Genomic DNA, 6,000 nt, shown 5'->3' with positions numbered 1-6,000 from the left:
TCATCTAAATATACATTATACCATAAATGCAATCAAATCATATCCATTAAGCAATTAATTGTTCATAAAAAACCCAAAATAAATCAATAAAATATAATAAAATCCTAACTCATTAGTCATCGACTCCTCTAGAGTTAATACATAGTGATCTATATGACTTAAAATTCGTACAAACTAGAGGAGGTAAAATTATTTTATTACTTTTATCAATGACTGCACGAGATTCTATTATGTCTTTCTTTTAAGAAGTAAAGACGAAGCCTTAGATGTTGGTGCAATCTTGTCTCAAGTATCATTTAATTTTAATGTTTGGCTAAATGAATTTAAGTTAGGCAATGTTAGTGATCTAACATGTGTGAATTGAGTAAAAAGGAAAGTCCAAATTTGAAGTCTTGGCAAATGGTAAAGTCCCAGAAGTGCGACCTCTTAACAAATGGTGAAGTCTCGGAGGTGCGGTCTCTTGACAAATGGTGAAGTCCCAAAGGTGCGGCCTCTTGGCAAAAGGAAGACTTAGCATGACGAAGCCGATGGAAAAATAACTGGTAGACTCTGATTCTCTTCCAAATAGGTAAAGTTCAAATGTTCCGGTAAAGGCTCCAACTCCAGCTGTGACTGCTCAGTAGATATGGGTGATACCTGGGGCTCAGTGCAATCCCCTACACTCACATACCTATCCTCTAAATCTTCTGATACAATCAATAATGGTGGTCCCTGGGGCTCAGTGCAATCCCCTACACCCATGTGATCATCTCCATCTGAAGGTAAATCATAACTAGGCTCCATATCAGCTTCCTGTATAGTTAAAACATCCTCTACAACATCATCCAAAATGAAATCAACCTGTGCCACTGTGTCTTCTGTGAAGTCCCTAAAAATTGCTATCTTCCTCTTGTTCATCAACCAAATTTATAGGATCAATTGATAAGGAAATTGGACTTGGACTTGGACTTGGTACACAATTAACTGTTGTAAAGTCCATTTCAGAGTTGATTTGGACTACAAATTGAGCTACAGGAATTTCTTCATGAAAATCTGATTTTTGAGTGCTTGTACATGAAGTAGACTCCCCATTCTTCAAAATTATTTCATTAAAATTTTCTTCAAGATTTGGAATTTCTTGAGAATGTAATTGATTTGATCCTTGAGCTTGGATTTGACTCATACTGCTTGCAATTTGTCCAATGTGTCTTTCAATGTTTTGAAAAATAGAATCATTCTGATTGTTGATCGGTTCTTGTTGTTGCAAGCTTTGTTGCAATCTCTCCTCAAGATTTTGTAGTTGTTGAAAGATAAACCCATTAGAACTCCCATAATCTCCATGGTGTGCAATGGACTTTTGTTGATCTTGAAATGCAATGGGTTGCTGAAAATTGCTTGAATTCTGTCCACTTTGAAGTAGCTGTTGTTGGAACTGATTTGGAGGTTGAATTGGTTGGTTTTGATGTTGAAAATTTACTTGAAAGTTCAAGGAAGGTTGCTGAAAATTATCTCTTTGAAAATGCTGATTTTGGGGCTGCTGAAAACTGTTTAAATGCTGAAATTGTGGTTGCTGAAATCTTGAGTATTGAGGCTGTGAATTATAGAATTGTGGCTGAAAATTATTGAATTGTTGCTGAAAATTCTGTGGTTGTTGGTAAGGATGCTGAAAATTTTGATTTTGATGCTGAAATTGGTTGTTCACTTGTTGAAATTGTTGAGAAGGCGGTTGGAAATCTTGTTGAAAATGTCCACTCTGAAAATTGTATTGATTCTCTTGATAAGGCTGATGAAAACTCTGAAATTGGGGTTGATATTGCTGTTGAAATTCCTGAAAAGGTGGTTGTTGATAAAATGAGTTTCCATCCATTTTATAAACCAACAATGATCAAAGCAACAATAAAGAAAAATGAAAAGATGCACAAGCTCAAATCAAACAATCTCTACTAGTTATTTCCCCGGCAACGGCGCCAAAATTTGATAGAGCCCACAAATAGTGTCACGAATGAGCCTCAAATTAGAATTTATAATCGAAAACCCTTAGCTCACAAAACAAATGTAATATAGGGGCCACGAGTCGTATTTTTCCAAGGACTAGTAGAAAGGTTGTATGAATCAAGCTAGAATGTCGTTCTTTTTGGGTTTTTCAAATATAGATGGGGTTTTGATGTTTTCAACGAAATGTAAATGAAAGAAACAAATGGAATGAAACCTATTCTTGAAGCTGATACTATCAAGCAAGAAAGCTAGAATGGCAAAACCTAACAATGTAGTAATGAAAAAGAAACAAATGCAACAATCAAAAGCAAGAAACATGAAATCAGAGATAAGGTCTAACAAGCAAATGTATGGATTCAATCTAAGGCAACAATGCAAAAAGTAAAATTCTAATTTTAATGTATGAACTCAAAACATCACAAGCTGATAAAGGATGAAATTCAGATTCAATCAAAGTTGAATATCTGATCTCTTGAACAACTATCTCAATTGTAGGACACAAACACAATCAGACTGATCAAATACAATGAATTACAACTACATTAAATCCTTCGACTAATAAAATCTGATATAACATCAAGAATTGATACAGAATTGATATGGAACAGTAATCAATATCCTGAAACTTAACAATATTAACCAGCTATCAGAGAGTAAAAGAAAATCAAGGAATCAAAGAGTAAATCAAATGACAGAATTCAACTACACAAACTAGTGAATCAATCAAGCAATTTGAATTCAAATTCATAACAGAACTGATTAATAGAGTTTCAAAAATCAACAAACAGAAACAGATGAAAACAGTAAAACAGAAATGAAATCAGATCTCAGATCTTCCCTTTCCTCTTGATTCCCTTCTTGCCGTCACACAAGATCTAATCAAAGATTAGAAATTCCATAGTACAATCACGTAGCTTAGCTCAACATGAGTGAAATCGGATCTGAACAAACACACATAAGAAACCCTCTCACGATGAGCAAAACAGAGCAAATCCATAATCAGCTGTAAATCGGAGATCTTCACTCTAATTCTTGAAACCGAACTTGAATGCTTGTGATTTAATCTCAGAAATAACCCAGAGTCTTTAAAGAACCCCTTCAATTTCTCCAGATTTCTTTGATTCTCTTGAATTTCAGATCCAGATCAAGAAGTCACGACAGAAGCAAATTAGCTGAAGAAACCCTCAACAACAGATCTTCCTTTGAAATTGTAGTTAAACATGGCTCGTAATCTTCCTTAGAGATCTGAAAATCAATTGGAAGGGAAAGAACTTGAAGATCCGGCTACGCAAGATCGAAAATAGAGGAAAAAATGATGAAGAAGATAATGCTACAGTAACCACGATTTCTCGGTACTGTAGCTTCTCATTATAACTAGGTATTGTGATTAGTTGGTTCGGCTAGTTTGGGTTAAACCTGAGTTAGCTTGATTCAATCAATTCAGCTCCAAATTGGCTCCGGTTCAGCTCTAATTCACACTTGAATCATGAAAGTTGGCTTGACTTGATCTCAATTGGGCTCGATCGTCGTTCAATTTGGATCCTACAAAGAGTCAAGTTCAATTAATATAAAATTAATCATCAAATCATAGAAATTAGATCAATCATCCAAATATACATTATACCACAAATGCAATCAAATCATATCCATTAAGCAATTAATTGTTCACACAAAAATCTAAAATGAATCAATAAAATACAACAAAATCCTAACTCATCAGTCATCGACTCCTCTAGAGTTAATACATAGTGATCTATGTGACTTAAAATTCATACAAACTAGAAGAGGTAAAAAGTATTTTATTACTTTTAACAATGACTGCACGAGATTCTATTATGTCTTTCTTTTAAGAAGTAAAGACAAAGCCTTAGATGTTGGTGCAATCTTGCCCCAAGTATCATTTTTTTTAATGTTTGGCTAAATGAGTTTAAGTTAGGCAATATTGGTGATCTAACATGTGTGAATTGAGTAAAAAGGAAAGTCTAAGTTTGAAGTCTTAGCAAATGTTAAAGTCCCGGAGGTGCGACCTCTTGGCAAATGGTGAAGTCCTGGAGGTATGGCCTCTTGGCAAATGGTGAAGTCCCGAAGATGCGGCCCCTTGGCAAAAAGAAGACTTAGCATGATGAAGCCGATGGAAACATCTCAAGCAAGTGCAAGGATAAGGAGTCGTGGGCTCGAAAGCATCTAAAAAGGGCACGAGACTTGTGAAAGATGTTTGAAGGTGTGAGTCTAGGCTAAGGGATGAAAAAGAAAGCTGAAAGCTGAGTTTCAGCTTCATCAGTTGACTAGGATGATACCAGTCGACTAGTGTCCTGATCTAAAATACACAGAAAGATTAGTCGAGTGAAAAACAGAGACCAGTCGACTGATAGTCCCAGTCGACTGGTATTTGAACGTTGGGGTTGACAGTTGAAGAAATAATATAATCTATAGTAGCTGTTGGAGCCCACCAGTCGATTGGTTCTAAAACAGTCGACTGGTATCGTGAAAATATAAAAAGACAGATTCAAGCTTGGAGACAACAAGGGGTTTTCACTTTCTCATCTCTGTAAGATCTTCAAGCTCTATCAATCTCTCAAACTCTTCCTCCAAACTTCTCTATACATTTGTAAGAGGAAGAGATCAAGTGTTAGGATTTCTCCACCTTCAAAGTTATTTTGAGAGGGAGAAAGCTCATAGTGAAAAGGTTTTGGTGGTGTGTGTGAATCCTTAGATTAGTCACTTCGAGGAGGTGTATACCAAGTAAATCAAGGGGTTAGCATTGCTCTTATTGTCTTTAATCTTATTTTTGTTCTTGTCTTGTGCTTCCGCTAACATATTACAGGCAAGATCGAAAAGTAGCTATTCCCCCCCCCTCTAGCAAACGTAACGGTCCTAACAAGTGGTATCAGAGCAAGGTTAGCTTCGGAAGAACTTGTTGGTGCAATAGTTGCCCCAAGTGCATTGAGTTTCAATGTTTGGCTAAACTATGTTTGAAGTTAGGCAATTCTTGTTGATCTAACATGTGTGATGCAAGTTTGCAGGAAAGTCCAAGCGTAGTCTTGGCAAAGGAAAGTCCAAGCGTAGTCTTGGCAAAGGAAAAGTCCAAGGGTGGTCTTGGCAAAGGAAAAGTCCAAGGGTGGTCTTGGCAAGGAAAAGTCCAAGGGTGGTCTTGACAAGGAAAAGTCCAAGGGTGGTCTTGGCAAAGACTTGACATGACAAAGCTGATGGAAGCATCTCAGGCTAGTGCAGGGAGGCATGAGGCTGTGGGAGGTGTTTGAAGGCCGAGGTCTAGGTCAAGAGAAGCTGAAATGGGATTTTTCAGCTTCACCAGTCGACTGGCCCTGCCAGTAGTCGACTGCTCATAAATCAGACGCACACAGAAAGATCAGTCGAGCCAGAGGAAGACAGGAGTCGACTGGGCAGTCGACTGGTGTTATGGTTAGTCGACTGTTTCCAGTCGACTGGTCTTGGACAGTCGACTGCTATTTGAACGTTGCAGAAAATAGGCAAGCATTTAATGCGCTTTAATGCGAGATTTTGTTGTCGATTGAAGGCATCAGTCGACTGGCCCTGCCAGCAGTCGACTGATGTTGCAGAGATTATAAAAGAAGCCTGCACGAGAACAACCTAATCTTTTTGCTATTCTTTCATTCTTTTGTGCTTCTTTTGAAACGTTTGTGTTCTCTATTCTCTGCTTTTTCCTCTCCTCCTAGACAATATTTCATATCATATTGAGGAGATCGAGAAAGGTGTAAAGGTTTCTCCGCCTTCGAGTTTTCGAGTTTACCCAAGTGAAAGCAAGTAAAGATCAGGCCTAAAATGTTCGATACAATATTTGTCGGATATGCCCATAATAGTAGTGCATATCGTTTCATAGTTCACAAGTTAGACATTCCTGATATTCATATGGGAACAACTACAGAATCTTGAAATACGATATTCTTTAAAAATGTATTCTCAAATAAGAAGGAAAACGTTCAAAGTGATAACAACGGAAGTTCTAACGAAAAAGACATTTCTAAACTTAGTTTTTGTAAAAGAACT

This window comes from Curcuma longa, chromosome 1, assembly GCF_044706935.1.
Source record: "Curcuma longa cultivar G26 ecotype Majalengka, Jawa Barat chromosome 1, ITB_CL_G26_1.1, whole genome shotgun sequence".
Lineage (NCBI taxonomy): Eukaryota > Viridiplantae > Streptophyta > Magnoliopsida > Zingiberales > Zingiberaceae > Curcuma > Curcuma longa.
Note: the sequence above shows the minus strand (reverse complement) of the source record.